This window comes from Pteropus medius, unplaced genomic scaffold, assembly GCF_902729225.1.
Source record: "Pteropus medius unplaced genomic scaffold, Ma_sr-lr_union100, whole genome shotgun sequence".
In the NCBI taxonomy this organism is placed as follows: Eukaryota; Metazoa; Chordata; class Mammalia; order Chiroptera; family Pteropodidae; genus Pteropus; species Pteropus medius.
In genome coordinates, this window is record NW_024351648.1 from 2460446 (window position 1) to 2477733 (window position 17288).

At 40.7% G+C, this 17288-nt stretch overlaps 2 pseudogenes; both read left to right on the forward strand.

Moving 5' to 3' along the window:
• The first annotated feature begins 3464 nt into the window (after positions 1-3464).
• LOC120587389 (uncharacterized) lies at positions 3465-3580 on the forward strand (annotated as a pseudogene).
• A 4373-nt stretch (positions 3581-7953) lies between these two features.
• LOC120587388 (uncharacterized) lies at positions 7954-8069 on the forward strand (annotated as a pseudogene).
• Positions 8070-17288: the final 9219 nt, after the last annotated feature.

A 17288-nucleotide genomic window follows, 5' to 3' on the forward strand; every position in this document is an offset into this window, starting at 1 on the left:
TTTTCTGGTACTTTCCTAATTGGGATATGAGCTTAGATGAACTCTAGCGATAAAGAGGTTTTCAAATTCTTTGCACCGTGACGCCAGCGAGAAATTTCTGAGTCACACCAACGACACAGCAGAACGAGGGTCCTCATCTTATGTTGCGCTATCTCAGGGCACATTTGTTTAGCTAAACATGAGAGTCCACATGGATTCTGCACATAAGAGGCATCTAGAAGTGAGTACATACACACACACGCACACACACACACACACAATACAGACGTGTTGGGCTGTTCTTTTAAATTTAAGCCATTTTCTTCCCTTTCCCCCCTCAAAAAACAGAGCTGGAAGTGATTGTAAAAGTCCAGCTTCTCCCTTAAAATGCAGATTCTGAGTCCATCGGTCCGGGGAGGGGCCTACGACTCTGCATTTCTCACGTGCTCTCCGGTGAGGCTCAGGTTGCATAGCGAGAGTTGAGAAAACACACTCGTTTTATAGACGTGAACGAAAACCAGGGAGCTGACGTGACGAGTCCAAGGTTAGCCAGCTCGTTAAAGGTCACCCAAGCCTATACACTCACTTCAGTTGAAGCCCACAGCTTTTCACACATGGATGTTTTCTGTTTAAAATTAAAAAAAAAAAAAAATCTCTTACACATGAACAAATAGCGCTGAGCTGTTTTTCTTGAGAAGCGTGTAATTAGTATATAGAGCAATATACATCAGTCTCTCGATGACCAACAATTTCTTTTCAACCTGTAAGTTCAGGCTGACATTAAAAAATCGAGGCAGTAAATGTGATCGTTGCGGCTGCTTTACCGTCTAAGAATTCCAGGATATATTGTCACACCGCTAGAGATTGGCAGTTCTTACGTCATAGGATCTGAAATGAGCAAGAAGCCAGGAGATGCCTTGAATCGGGGCTGTGAAGAATCCGAGATTTATTTGTTCTTTTCTTCGACATCTCAATGAAATCATTGTTCAGATTTGATTTGAGCGTTTTCCGTAAAGATGGAAGTAACTGATTCTAGGGGGCCTTTGGTGACAGCAAGTTAAATGTCATATATCTCTTTTTTCTATGGACCCCCCAAACAGTCCCAACATTTGAATGAGATTCTACGCTTCTGAACCATCAGAACTGTCTGAAATTCGATGCAAAATTAGTGGAGATGTGTCCCCCCACCCCCCTCCTGGGGTGACCCCCTAGAGTCAAGTGACTTAATTCATCTCGGTATCCACATATTCATTTTCAAAATAATATTATTTAAAAAAGTAGTTCTACATCATCGTCACTCTATCATGGAGCTGGTTGATTTCAACTTAAAAACCTCTCGCTTTGTCAGCATAAGCATGGGGTGTACCCACCTTCAAACTCACCAGAAGTTGTGAGTGACTTCTTTGTCACTTTGCTGTACATTTTCAGTGCTTTTTTTTTTTCTATTCTAGGAAGAGATCATACAACTAATGGAAACATTTCTCCCCCCTCAAAGTACAATCAAATCATTCTTTTAAGTTTCTCCTTCCATTAAGTGGCTCATATGTGAAGATTTTTATGCAGCCCTAAAGTGATGCTTAAATTAGCACTCAGAAAAGTCAATTATACTTTTAAAGCTACTGTCTATAATTGTTATGGTCTCTTCATGCTTGTGTCCAAATGGTTTCTAATGGGCATTTCAGGGCATGGGGGTTAATGGTGGCGAGGCAAAAATGTTGGCCAAAGCAGGGTTAATTTATCAAAATAACTTTGTGTGGTGTTGTTTTAAAGCTATTTTTTGTGGTCTCCAAGTCTACTTAACTCCTATCTGGTCTTTCGCAGTGTTTTTAAATGGAGATATAAGATTAAATTGCTATATCTTAGTTCAGGAGTTTTATATAATTCGGTGTTGAATTTATCCAAGGTGAAAGATTGACTTCTGCTTCTGCAAATGAAAAGAATCCTCATCGAAGATGAAAACGTCCCTAATTAAGCGAGTTTTGATCTCTCATTCTGTCAGTGCTTTGCTTCCCTTCCCCCACCCCCACCCTCCGACGCCCCATAATCTTGACAAAGGGAACCCCCACTTCCCGATGTGCTGGTCTCTGCCTAATCCGATGGTGCTTACCATGGCATTGGCCGTGATCAATAACTAATTATTAAAACAGCAATTCTTTCCAAGGCTCCCTATGAAAAAAATTGCTTTTGGCTGAAAGAGAAGGAAAAAGGTCGACTGTCCAGTAGGCCATCCAATTGAATTACTGTCCTAAACTAATTGATATAAATTTGAACAGAAGAATGCTTGTTACTGCAGAATCTCATAATGATATTCTTGGCAAGCGAACGTCAGGGAGGAAAAAAAAAAAAAAAAAACCATCCCAGCACCGATTACAAAGCATCCACGTACCACCTTCGAAATGGAAATTGGAAAAAGTGGTTGGGGTTGGGGTGGGGGTGTGTTCGGTCTTATCACATCCAAAGTATTGTGGACACTGAGATGTTCACTCTCTCCTCTTTATATCGTCATAAAAAGACAGAGTGTCCTTTGATATGTTATTTAACTTCTGTACTGATTATAACTTGCGAAGCGTTTGAGGGGCAGCTGTCATTTCATCGTTTTGGTTTAAACCAATCCGGTAAGATGATGCTTTCTGAATGACATAACTGAGAATTGGGATCGCAAAAAAGATCAGCACAAGAATATTGCAAGATCAGCATTAAAAAAATAAACCGTTTCTCCCAGTCTTCGTTCCTTCTCCTCGGGCAGGTGAGAAATGACAATGTAACTTCCTGCGTGAAATCTTTTATGTTTGCCTATCGATTTAAATGTAAGCTTTAGACTAAGACGTCAGACAAAATAGATTTGTTTTCATAAACGGTTTAGATTTGGAGGAGCGGCTTTAAATGGAACTGTACAGTGAGAAAGAGGTCTACTCCTCTACCAATTTGGGGGGCCAATCTCTGATTCTAATGCTTCTTTATGTGTTTCAGATCTCAACAGGCCCTCTAGCAACCACATTCCCCCTCTTAGTCCATCAGGCCAAGCGAGCTTCTTTCTCAGCTTTAGTCTTTCTGTGTATATATAACCGACTTGAGATGAAAGTTCCTAGAAATTCTAGTTTTTTTCCCTCTCAAATGCTCTCTGCCTTGTCCTGATAGTCTCTTGAAAATTCATATATACTGAATTTACTTCCCATGTGATCACACTGCTTAAAACTCATTGAACTATTTCCCTTTGTACTTTGCCCAGTTTTAAAAATAAGTTTTCAAACAGTGGCCTGTGTAGTGAGTAGGCTGTAGCACCCAACGCTATTCTTCAAGGTCTTAGCTGATTCTCTTGGTTCTGTGGTACTCTGCAATGTGACATAATACCTATTTTAAATGTTTTTAACTGAATAAACTTCATTTTAAAAATCAAGGACGTGGTTCCACAGTGTAGTGGTTAGCACGTCTGCTTTACACGCAGAAGGTCCTGGGTTCGTGCCCCAATGGAGCCACGGTCCATGGGCTACGGCCATGCCACCCTGAACAAGCCCGATGTCTGATCTCAGAAGCTAAGCAGGGTCGGGCCTGGTTAGTGCTTGGATGGGAGACCACCTAAGAAGCCCAGGTGCTGTAAGCATAAATAATAATTAAAAAATTAAGATAATCATTTCCTTAGATGTCCTTGGCGTGAAGGTTGTTTAGATAGCAGAGTCGTTTGGTCGCTATAGAAAACTGAGTACTATCGTGTCATAACGATCACAGTCAGCATGGAGCCAGGCAGGAGGCCGATATTATTTCATTTCATCTCAAAACAACACAAGAGGTCATATACTTTCTTTTAAAGTATGAGACCTGTAGCTTTAAAGGAATCGCACAAGGTCCCAGAGATCATAAATGGTAAGGTGTGTGGCTTTGAACTCAAGTCTGGGTAAATAAAGCCCAGAGCCTGCAGCCCATGGTGACGTCCCGTGAGAGGTATCATAAGCCGAGGACTTCGGAGGTTCAGTTACTGGGACAGGCCAGGTGCTAATGGACGAATACTTCCTTGAGCTGGACGCCCCCTGGGATGAGGCTAGTGGCTGCAGTGTCCCTTAAGAAGTGTGAAGGTGCTAAATGAATAATAAACGCTGAAGATCCCTCACCCACCAGAACAGGCTTGATGTTTCAGAGAAAGCATTTGTGGGGGCAATCTCCAGGGAGAGAAATGGGGGGCCAGGACGTAACATGAGATTTTTCTAAGGGCTTCAAGAGTTTTTTGAGTCCCCCTATCTTTGAGACTCCCATCTTCCTATTTTTCCAGCAGCAAAGACCTTTGACTGAGAAATATCTTAGACCACGTGACACGGTCCCCTTAATCGATGACCTGCTACCTAGGAAGCTTCAGCTCGTGAACTCATCGGCGAGGTTTTGCTTTCGAGTTTGGTTCATCGTGAGAGCGATGGGGAGGAGGGAAGCCTGGAAGGAAGAGATGGGTAGCACGTGGGAAGGCAGTTGGCAGGTGGGAGCGGGGCCAGGGGAGGGATGGACAATCAGAGAAGCGGAGGAAAGAAGGAAGACCCCTATAAATGGCCTCGGAGAGGGAGGCGCTGGTTCCAGATATTATCTTTACCTGATCTTAATTCTACCCGATCCCCTCAGCTTCTCTCTTCTGGGCGTGAGCTCCAACATGGAGGAATGGCCCACGATTTTATCTTGAGAGCCTGAGGCGGTATAAGATAAAGACTCTTTCAAGTGATAGATGGGCCACATCCACTGACAGAAATAAGACCGAACGTAGGTTATAAAGCTCCACTTGAAAACAGATTGTCATCTTTTATACAAAACAGGCTCGGATTAGATTAAAAACGAAATTCGACTGTCAGCTATTTACGGGATACACATGGTAACAACAACGAAGAAAGGAGAGGGAGGCGAAAATACACGAGAAACGTAAGCAAAAACGAACATGCGTTTGAAATACCAAAACGACGTCATATAATAATGCGCGACTGTGTTAAAGCAGGCTGTGCATACTCATACCAAAGAAATTCTGAAGTTCACGGATTCTCATCAAAGAAATTAGCCTCGCTTTCTCCTTAAATCAGAATTCATTGTTTAGTTATCTTTCTTACTAGATTTAACAACTTAAAAAACAAAAAACAGAGAGAACAATTATGTCATTTTATTTCTGGTTTCTTGTGGCATCTAATTTTCAGGATATTGCCTTGTGGGGATCTGTCTTTCTGGATGTTTTGTTCCTTCTTTTTCAAAGCCATCTCCCTTTCGGTCTCTAGGTGTTGGCATAAATACCACCTTTTCTGAGAAGCCTTCTCTATTGTCTTAAAGGGCTTCCGGGATTTGTTTTTATTGGGTACAATAAGACACGCAAACATGAAAACGATGCTCATGAAGGAAGAAGTTTGTACACAGAGATGCTGGAAAACAGGAGGCATGCCACAGCATGCAGGGCCACCTAGAGAGGTACCAGGATGGGTCAGGAGGCAGAAGGACCAAAGGGAAAAAAGTAGACAAGGCAGGCCACCAAGGCTTAGGACTAGGTTGGTCTGAATAATTTCACTGGACTCTGGAGCGCAGTGGTTTTCTATGGTTATCTGAGATCTGGTCCTCGGGTACACAGTGTGGATGGAGATGGGCCTGGATTCTGAGAGCTGGGTAATGGAGATCACTGGGAGAGATGGGCTTTGGTCTCTCCGAGATCAGCAAGGCCCCAGATGTTAAAGTGTCAGAAAATACATAAAGTAAAATAGTCACGATAAATACGCATCTCACGATGGTTTTTATTTTCTTCCTAGCACGTCTCATATGCTGTGTATCCAAAACACTTCTAAGTGTGTCTCCGAGACATAGCTGGGTGCGGTTTTTTGGTGCTTTTTTTTTGTTTTTGTTTTTGTTTTGTTTTTGTTTTTTTGATTTTTGTTTTGTTTGTTTGTTTGTCTGTTTGTTTTTGCTTTCACATCAAGATCACCTGGGGAACTTTTATAAAATACCATTGCTGGGACCCACGTATAAATATTTTTATTCGATTTCTCTGGCGTGGAGTATGATGGCTGTGTTTTAAATTACATGAGTCTTAGGTACAGCCAGAGTTGAAAATCACTGTCCAGCCAATAAATGCAAAGCATGTAATGATTGGGAGAAACCAGTTGTGGTAATTTCTAAATGTTGACATTAACTCAGAGACAGACAAAGAGAGAGTGACTATTGACATAAATTGTATGCATATAAGAACATGTATTTACTGTATTCTAAAATTCAACTTAAGGTAACATTGAAGAAATATCCTCTTTTGTACCTACTGCAATGCATGACTATTTTTATGCATTTCTGAGAGTTCATTTTCTTAATTGAAGAACTGTACGCATCGCAAGCACTTATTAACTCAGAGTTTCAAAAGTTTTGAGATGTCGTTTCAAAAGTTTTGAGATGTCATCTCAAAACGCCTGAGTCGCATGAGAAAACTCACAGAAAGCAGAGACGAAATGCTAATGAAATGTTAAGAGTAGAGTTCAAAGAGACTCCGAGATGGAAATGAAATTCCTAGATGAAAATGGATAGAGAATATTGGAAAAAAAAAAAGAAAGAAAGAAAAACAATTGGAAATGAGACGGGGTGGAAAACGCTGTTGGCATATGAAGCGAAACGTACTGGATTCGAATAATGAACACGGTGAAATCGACGTGGACAAGCAAGTCATAGGAAATATGAATTACAGCCGGGAGCATTGCAACATATTGGGGGCAAGAGTTAAACCCATCAAATAATACACCAACTGCTATTCCGGTGGAGGGGTTGCGGTTGGAGCTCCTCCCCGCCCCCATGATGAGAATGGCTCAAAGCTAAGACACAAGAAACCCACCAGTGAATATAACGCAATCTAGAAATGCTACCCAGTTCGGTGACGCTGATATGAAGTCATCAGTTAGATCTCTGGCATCTGATCGCTGTTTTTATTGACTAGGCTGTATAAAAGGATGGGTTTGTTAATTGTGTGTTCATTCATATATTATTAGTTACTATTGCTATCGGTTAGAACACCGCACGTTACACCAGCCGGAGCTAGTTGGTAATTATTTGATCTGTTCGCTTGTTTACTTTTTGTTTGTTTGCTTGCTTTCCCCAGTGGTCTAGAAGCTTCCTGTGAGCACAGACCATGTCGGTCTTGCTCTCTGTTCTCTCCTCGGTCCTGCCGAGTGACTTGGCACCCCGGGCACTCGGTAAATGCGGGCTGTGATACGATGCGCTGCCTATACTGTAGGATTCGACCACAGGAGTGTCATAAAGTCATAACACCTGTAGGAAAAAGAGAGGTTGGAGCTGAAAAAAGGGCTCAAATGACCCAAATGGAGATTATGGGATAGGCTTTTGGAGAACACGGTGACTGAAATGGGCCGGGGGAGCTTTCAAAAAGCAGCGACTTAAGGGCAAGCTCCGAGTGGACCACCCTGGACCCTGTCACAACCACGGGGCCATGGACACGGTCGAGTGTCAGGGCCCCTCTGTCCTCTACCTCTGCTGGCATCGTACTCTCCTCCACCTTGCGTTCCCTGAATCCGGGCTGCCTGGAGGATGCGGTAGTCTTCCTACATGATGGGGGCATCATCATTTTATCTGTGACCCTCTTTGGCAATCCCAGGGCAATGCTTCTACTTTTCATGTGCCTTTTAAAATTATAAAAGAGATTGTCCTAGAGCAAGACAGTGCCGTGAATATGTCTGATGAGTTAATCGTATAATTTTTTTTTGTACTTTACTCTCTCTGATTCACCATGCGCCAGGCACGAGAGTCTCCCATCCTCTGCTAGAAAACAGAAATTAACGCTACCCTACTACCTATAAGTCATCTTTTTTTGTTATTCTGGGAATTAATCGGGGTTACCTCTCCTGCAATTGATTAAAAGCAGAAAAGCACTAAATATTGAACGAGGACGTGGTTCCATAGTGTAGTGGTCAGCGCGTCTTCTTTACATGCAGAAGGTCCTGGGTTTGTGCCCCAGTAGAGGCACAGTCCATGGTCTACGGCCACGCCACCCTGAACACACCCGATGTCTGATTTCAGAAGCTAAGCAGGGTCGGGCCTGGTTAGTACTTGGATAGGAGACCACCTAGGAAGAGCGGGTGCTGTAGCCATAAATAATAATAAATAATAAAAATAATAAATAAATATTGAACGAGGGGAAAGATAATAATCCGTCATCTCGTCTCTTACAAAGGTTTTGTAAAACAGTTTTGACATAGTCACTGACATCCGAGGACATTGCATGGCTTTCGGAATTTTATTAGTCTTCCTTATTTCCTAAAAAATTCTAGTTCCGGTTTATGATAGAAATCACAAGTGAAACAAACTCAGGAAGGATAACAAAGGAAAAGCAGTTTGCACATGCGCAGTCCAGGCTCAGAAAAACAACACATTAACGGTGCTGTTTTGCATTTGTCCGGTAAGCTAAATACGAAGGGATGGACACCTATAGTTAGTTAAAAAAATCCTCTTCCTCCTTCCCATCCCCTGATCCTTCACATTGTATTTTGAGGGACAGTGCAGCGAGGGCGCAAAGCTCTTTTTTTGGGATTTACAATATATATTGGCTCTTAAACTCATAACTTAGACAGAGGTGGGCTCTTCCTTGGCCCTCACTCGATTCTGATTCTTCGCCAGTTGGTGGAAAATAACCAAAACTCAAAGTGCAAACAAATGCATGTAAACCAGCCTCCCACGTCAAGACAGAATCAGCCCACTGCCATTTCCGCTTGAAGGGTGACTTTGAATTTGGGGCTCTGCTACTTGAATTTAAATCTCAAAGACAATCCACAGTTTCTATTTGCCCTTTCTCAATCAATCAGAAAGAGTGATTGAGAAATGAAAATAATGAGTAGGCTGCATAATTATTTTACTAAGTGGAAGGTGCTTGCCTCGCCCAGTGCCGTTCATCACATCCGGGAATTCTGATCATGGTGTCAGATCAAGGCAAGGGGTTGACCGAAGAGGCCTGGGAGGAGTCTGGGAGTTTACGTTGTAAAAGAAACCTTTCACAAAAGAGCAGTAAATAATAAACACCACCCTGGAGTGAGGGGAGCTTGCGTTTCAGTCAAAACATAAAAAATAAAAAAAGGAGAGACTATGGCAGCTTCACCATAGACTGTCTACTCCCAGAAATGCTAAATTAATAGCAAATCGTCCCGTGTTTCTTTTTGAGGTGAGATTTTTTTTTTCCCTGTAGTTGTGATGCGAGTTGAGAGGACGACATTTTATCAAGATTTGGGAGATTCACATATTTTCTTTTAATCCTCACATGAGCAAACGTCAGAGTGTGGAAGCAGAGATTTTTCTTTGCTATTATGATTTCTGTCTTTGCCCTACAGAGGCCGTTTGGGGAGACTTCGTTTTCTTTTCTCGTTCAGTTTGGGTGGCTTCTGGAGGCACTGAGCTCAGTTTCTCCCCATAGTTGAGGTCCCTTCATCACTGATGACTCTTATTTTTGGACTCTCTTAACTCAGTCTTCATAGTCAATCTATGAGGAGACCCTTGGCCTGAGCCGGTATGAAGCAAGGCTTCTTTCACTTTTAAAAATTAAAAAAAAAAAGTACAATGGCTCCAAAAAAATCTCGTATGAGATACAGTAGCCAAGGCAGGCTCTCGCTCCATCTTTAATCAGGCTGTTGAGGTCTCAAGTTTTGCAATCTGGGCTTCCTCTAATGTCTGAAGTTCAGTTGCAAAGCCGAGGTGACTTTGAACTTGACATTTGCCTTCTGGGTCATGACTTGAAGGCAGAAAGGTCTCTTTGGGGCTTTACAAAATATATTAGCTCTGAAATTTATAACTTGGAAGTAGGCGAGCTCTACCTTGTGGAAGAGAAGGAGTCAGTACGCTTAAAAAGTTGTCGTGTGTTTTCACTTGGTTCTCATTTTGTCTTCATGACGACCGTGTGATATAGGTATTCTCGTAAGGTCTGGTTTCGAGTTGTGGGGACAGAGGCCTGGTGGCAATTTGAGCCTATGACCCCTTGACATCAACCCCCTTATCTTTATCCACATCACACTGTTTCTCTTCTTGGCACTCGAAGCCCAAACAAGCATCATAGTTATTGTTGGTTGTCCATCCCTTGACAGATGCTGTCAAGCTTTGACCTCGATCCTTCCTATTTTTGTCTGCCTTGATTGAGATCGTGCCTCAGCTCATGTGGCGCAGTAGCTGTCCTACGAACACAAAGAGGAAAGAGACATGTAAGAGACTTTGGGACTTCTTGATACAAAGGAAAATCATTTTAGTTTGGTTTCAGTTCTATAAAGCTCCAGAGCATCTGTGATTCTTCTGTGACTCCGAGTTCTCCTGAGTGACCACTTTCTCCTCTGTCTGTCCAGCCTTAGGGCGACACTGACTTCCTGTTTTTGCTAATGCCAGGGCTGTTTCATCATTCTTGGTTGGGCTTCTAGGTTCTTCCACAGCCTGCGAACCAATCTCCTGTTCTGTTTTTCTGTTTTTTTTCAATTTTTACATTATTTTTATTTTATTTTTTATTATTTTTTTAATTTAGTTTTTTAGTTTCATGTATACAGTACATTGGTTAGACATTTATATAGTTTATCAAATGAGCCCCCTAATTGCTCTTTCTCGCCTCTGTGTCTCTTTCTCCTGGGGACTTTGATTGATTCATGTATTATCTTGGCTCATCGTTGAATGGTTTCGGTGCGGTTAAGACTAGCTAACATTTGAATACAATTTATGTCATTTGGAAAATCTGGTTTGAAGATTCTACCCAATGGCCTTTAATTATGGAGCCTGTGATCAATTCATCCTAGAATTCAGAGTCCAAAATCTGTTTGCCTGCAGGAGGAAAATGGAGTGTGTGGTGAGTATGTAACAAACACTTTTAAATAAAAGACTGACAAAACAGAGGGACTTACATGTTTCTTTTCATCAGACATGAGAACTGTGCAACCTAGGATCTCTTTCTACTTCATGGCTGTTAGGAAAATCTGAACGACTTTCGTGTTCTACTAAGAGTACTCAAATCATCTCAGGTGCTTGGGTATGTCTGTCTCCTTTAAATATATATTTTTAATTAATTTTTTGGGGGTGACATTGGCTAATAAAATTATACAGGTTTCAGGTGTACAGTTCAATAGTACATCATATGTATATCGCATGTGTGTTAAATGCCCAAAGTTGAATTTCCTTCTGCCATGATATATTTGACCCCCTTTGTGTTCTAACAATGTTCGGGATTTTTTGTTTGTTTGTTTGTAAGCTCCCTGACGTCCTTCATGAATCCTTCATAAATGAGGATGTCAAGGAATCTGGAAAACTAATTGGATACATGGTAAGCAACGAGAGAAGGTGAGTATTATTGGAAGGCATGAAATCATGTTTATTATTATTTATTCATTTATGTTTCCTTGCTCCCTGTGTTCCATAATGCTTATTGACTTAAAGAATGTCAATAAAATCATTCCATTCTTTCATTTTCCTTTTTCTAGTAAGGTCATAAGTACTTTTAAATGTTGACTGTTCTGTTTTTATAGCCAAGAGAGTTTGCAACTTGATTATTCAAGGTAGATATCAAAGCATTTTCTTTCCTCATCTAAAGGATTATTTTCCATGTGTCTTAATTCTAGACACAGGAGGATTTTCTCTGGAAATTCAGTGAAATCTGTCACTCTTCAGTTCTTTAAGAATGAAATTGTTTAGATAAATAATAATGTGGTAATACTTATCAAGCCCCTGCAATGAGCCCTCGCTCTCTCTAAAGCACTTTTTATCCATTAACTTATTGACTCTTCATGCCCACCTAGGAAGCAAACCATGGAATGGATGGTATGTATGCGATAAACACTTTTATTAATTCGCCCATTTTATAGATAAGAAAATAAGCAGAGGAAGATTAAGTAACTTGCCTAGTTCATACTGCTTAATGGCAAAAATGGTTTTGTTTATTTTTTTTTCCGACAAAAGAAAATCACATTTATTTATTTATTTATTTATTTATTTTTTATGGTGACATCGGTTAACAAAATCCAATAAGTGTCAGTCGTACACTTTAACAGTAAGGCATATATATATTTACACTGTGTGTTCACTTTCCATAGTTAGATTTCTTTCTGTCACCACATATTTGACCCCCTTTACCCCGTCTACCTTCCCCCACCCCCTACTCTCTGGTAACCACTAGTCCATTGTCCATGTCCATGAGTCTCTGTTTGTTTGTCCTGTTCATTTGTTGCTTTTAGGTTTATATCCCACATATAAGTGATGTCATGTGATTTTCAACTTTTTCTGTCTGGCTTATTTCGCTTAGCATGATTATCTCGAGGTCCAACCATGTTGTCGCAAATGGCAGTATTTCATCTCTTCTTATGGCTGAGTAATATTCCATTGCATATATGTACCACAGCTTCTTTATCCAATCATCTATCATAGGATGCTTCGTTTGCTTCTATGTCCTGGCCACCATGAATAATGCTGCTATGAACATCGGTGTGCAAGTATCTTTTCAGATACGGGTTTTCAAGTCTTCGGGGTAAATACCCAGTAGAAGGATTGTTGGGTCATATGGCAGATCAATTCTTAATTTTTTGAGGAACTTCCATACTCTTTTTCCATAGCGGCTGCACCAATTTGCGGTCCTACCAGCAGGGTATGAGGGTTTCTTTTCAAAGAAGGTTTTGAACCAAGGCAATCTGATTTCAGAATCTATGCCCTCAGTCACAGCAATATGTCACCTAAGAGAACTTGTAGAAATCTTAGGCAGATGTGGTTGGCCTTAAATAGATATAAATATTTGCAGAGAGAACAAGTCTGGTGCGCTCGTTAAAGGATGACTTAGATTAAATTTTTTCGCGTTAGTTATGAGGTATTCCATAAATGCTCTTCTTTTTACTTGATGAAACGAGAGAGCCGAGGCTCAGAGAAATGCATTGTCTGCTTTGGGTCAACCAGCTATTTGCTGGACATTCAAGGCCAGAGTCCCACTGTCCAGTATGTGGCCTCAGATCATTGGAGACATCTATGAATTAAGACCCATCCTCTGAGAGACAAGTTAACCGTCTTGACTCTTAATTCTAAGCAATTCCTGCTAGTCTTTTGCTTCGCATTAAAAACAAACAAACAAACAAACATGACTGAGTCCCCTGAATGTTTCTTCTGGAAAAAAAACAAAAACAAAAACAACTGTGTAACTTATGTGTCTTTATCTAAATGCCTACATATTTCCCTTACAAAGAACTATGTATATGGTTGTAAAGAGTTAAACAAAAAAAGCATGAATTTAAAAAAAAAAAAATCCAACCATCTATATAGGGTCTTCTCATTGCTATAATGATATCAGTTGCAACAAGTCCAAGGCCTGACCTCATTACAAGGGTTTAATTGCATTGTTACACAGTCTCACGTCTCCTCTCTGGCCTCTTTCTCTTTATGACAGCTTTAGAAAGGAAATTCAGCTCAAGGTCAAAGGAAATTAATTACTGCTTTCTTAATCTGTGCTCATCTACATTTAGAAAACTTTGGGCTTTCTACCAACATATTCTTGTCTCCTATTTGTATAGACCCAAACTTAGAAAAGTAACACCTTAGACCTTTGCAAAAAAAAAAAATCGTACAAAAGCACTTGAACAACACATATTTAATAAGCGTGGATTGTATCCCAGGAAAGCACCAGGTGTAAAAGAGAAAGTCCTGCCATTTAGCAAAGATAACAATGCTTTAAAAGTTGAGAATGATCTTACATAGAAAATTGCATCCAGTAATTGGACAGAAGGTTATTACTGGAATGTTAGGACTGCGAATCTGGTAATGTGGTAAAGAAGAATGATCTAAAATAAAGGAGCCATGAGTGTGCACAGCAATTGGCAATAGAATGATGTAGCTGCAGATTTAAACATGGCTTTCCATGCAGCATCTCTTTCTGCTGTTGGTTTAAGCTTTAGGAGGCACTCATCATTTTCATCATTGCGTTAACAAGCTACAACGTCCCTTCCTTTCCTTTCTCATTTCTTCATTGGCCAGGGAGACGCCAGATCAGTAAACATGGACACCTGCCCCCAGTGACCAAAGCTCAGGTGATATGTCATTCAGAACCACCAGGAACAGGGAAGTAGCAGGCAAAGATGGTAGCACGCAGTGGGTGAAGACCGAGCAAGGGGAAGGTGGCTCGCCTGTGGAGTGTTGCAGCCAACACGACATGCAAAGGCAGAGAGATAGTACCAACAGGGGAGAGGTAGGTAACAGTCATGAGCTGATCGCCGGCAGAAGCGGTAGCATCTCCGATGTGATTCTTGATGAAACACGTTGAAGTAGATGGAGAAAATACGGAATCAAAGCAGGAGAGTGGAACAGAATCATTTAAGTTTTTGAAATTCTGGAGTGTTTAAAATGTGTCAAAGAACTTTAAGGCAGATTCTTCTGGAATAGACACTCACACTGCAGCACCCCGTATTATTCCCCCAACCCACCCCTCACCAGGCTGCCCGTGCCAAAGCTATCTCAAACCCCTGGAGGCCAACCCCTCTGAAACCTGCTCTTTCCCATATTCTAGGCACACTCATTTGCATAATGATACTAAGCTAATGCATTGGCTTAACGTCTCAGTCTATTCTTAGTTCTCACAAATTTGAAGTCGGTTATAAACCACCCTAAACCACCAGCCTAAACGTCATACTTTGATTCGCATCTGTGGGACGACCGAATATGAAATTAGATTGATTTAGAAGTTGAATTTTATGGTGATAAATGGAGAAATCTTTCAATTTTTTTTTTTTTTGCAAAAATAAATCAGTTTCTACAATGAAAGGAGTAGATTCTGAACTAGGAGATTTAAAAAAAAAAGTATAAATTAAATTTTCAATAAAAACTTCCTTGAAGAAACTCTTTTTAGCTGGGCTTATCACATTATTTACTATTGTGGCATCATTTTATCTTGGCTATCTTTATTATTGTTGCTGTTGTTATTAGCACTTATTGCCACTTATTCTGGATTAGATGAAGAACCCGAAGCCCAGAGAAGTCACTGTCTTTAGGTGACAGCCCCAATGAATGGCAGAGCTGGGATTCCATAAAGGTAGCTCCCTATCTTTCTGATTAAATATTTTTTTCTTATGTTCTAGAAAGTGAAAGTCAGCATAAAGGGTACAGTGGCTGGAAGCTCACTCTGAGAAATTCACATTTGTGAGCAAAAATGTTGATGTGTTAGGATGTAATTAGTCGACTGTCATGTGTGAAGTAAAATCGGAAAGCAAGCTAGCATTTCCCATACCTGTCAGAAAGCAAAGCCCAATTATCAGAAATGTATTAAACCCACTTAAATAGAAAGTTCGAGTCTTTCAGCAGTGGGTGCCTAGCTGGATATCCTTGAAACTTTTTTTTTTCTCTGATGCTCTAAAGTAATATTCAAAACATTCGTATAGATCTCACGCAGGAGCAGGAAATAGGAAAAAAGAGGCAAGAGTATGTAGTTCACACTTTGAGAGAATTAGTCCCATAACCCGTTATCACAAATTCTCTGACACCACTCAGCCACGGTCACCCACACTCCCCCATAGGCTGGGTTCGTGGCCAATAGCTAACTGGTTTCCCGGTCCCCTGTGCTCTTGGCCCTTATCTGGGGCCACCACTCATTCGTGAACTCCTCCATGACATCTTGGTGTCTCTGACATGTGCTGTTATGCCAGGCGCAGAGCAGAATCTCAAAAATTATTTGATGAGTCAAAGAAAAATCCCCACTGCTTGCTATCCTTAGTGATAGGTAAATAATACTCTCGGAAGAGGGGCTTCGAGGTGGTCTGTATGCTTCTGTTACACACCCAGCAAATGCTTGGCAAGGATGCTAGAATTAAGTCATAATGATATATAACAAAATGCTATTGCCTGGAGCCTTTGTCTCTCTCTCTCTCTCTCTCTCTCTCTCTCTCTGTCTCTCTTCTTGTCTCTCTCTTTCTCACACGATTTTTTACTTTATTTATTTATTTTTAATCTGAAAGGCCCTGCAGTACAAAATGAAAAAAAAAACTATTCATCACACGAGAGTCTGGCCAGGTTAGACACTTTGGTCAAGCAATGAAATTCCACCTACCTTCAGTGTAATTTACTGCAAAATTAATGCGATAGCATGTAAGGCCACTGTCACATAAAAGTAATTGTTAACCTAACGAAAAAGCAGAATTTCCTTTCTGCTAACATGACAAGATTAAAACCTTTTAATAAGTAAGGTTTACGTGTAATTCACTTCTGAGGATTGAAAAAAGAATCTTGTATTCTTCAACCGTTGGCCAAATCTGAACATACTTACAAAGGAATAAAAATCGAAGCAAGCGATTCGCTTTGTTTAAAAGTCCTTTTGGTTCATGAGACCCGAGTAATATGAAATTGGTAGCTTTCTAGAGGAAGGCTACTAGTTTTTTCAGAAAGTTTCTCTTACTTTGTCTCTGTACTATATTTAAAAATGTATTTTTTATAGAACCACCATTGACCTTGTCGCTCAGACTATTTTTTAGTTTAGACAGGAATTATTCAAGTGCCTCTTGTCTTGAGACAGCCTCTAACTACCTTCCACTTTAAAGGGGCCTTGGATTCTTTTATCCAGGTCCCGATCCCTTCTCCTGAAATTTCTTGATTTTGTAGCCATTTTGGTTACTACTTGATTCTTTCACTCCACGCATTATTCTTCACGCCACCTTGTCTCTCTGATTCTCTGAAGACAGGTATGACGAAGGAAAATGGGTTAATTCAGACCAAGATATAGTCCCGCGATCTCTAGAGAATTCCTCTATGTCCTTTCTGTGCATCTCCAAATTCCGTCGGCCTCAAGGCGACAGAACAAGATCAGACATCTAATCAGGTCCGAGTACATCATAATGACAGTAATTATGTTTTTATTTAATAGTCTCTATATTTATGTTCTACTTTCACATATATATTTAAGCACATTTAATCATGTCGACAACTCCAAAATAAACAGGACGGAAGTTGTCATGCCCATTTTACATATGAGCAAACCGAGGCGAAGATATCACACAGCTGAGTAAATGCCCGAGCCAGGGGCAATATGTAAGTCTACTAGTACTGGTCTCTGTCCTTGTGTGTAGGCATCTGGACGGACAGGGACTTTATCGGTAGATGTCCTCGTCAGTCTTATTCCAACTGACTTGGGGACGAAAACTTGTCCTTCAAATTTTTTTTTGACTCTGACTAATAAAAACTCAAGGGATTCCTTGTTTATTAAATTGCTTTCGGCCAGCGAGCAGTTCTGGGGGCATAAAACACTTGGGGTTTCCAGGAGTTTTCCCCAGAAGCCGTGATACGCCTCAATTTTGAAGTCTGTGTGAACTCTCTCTAAGTCTCTACTCCATCATTCACTA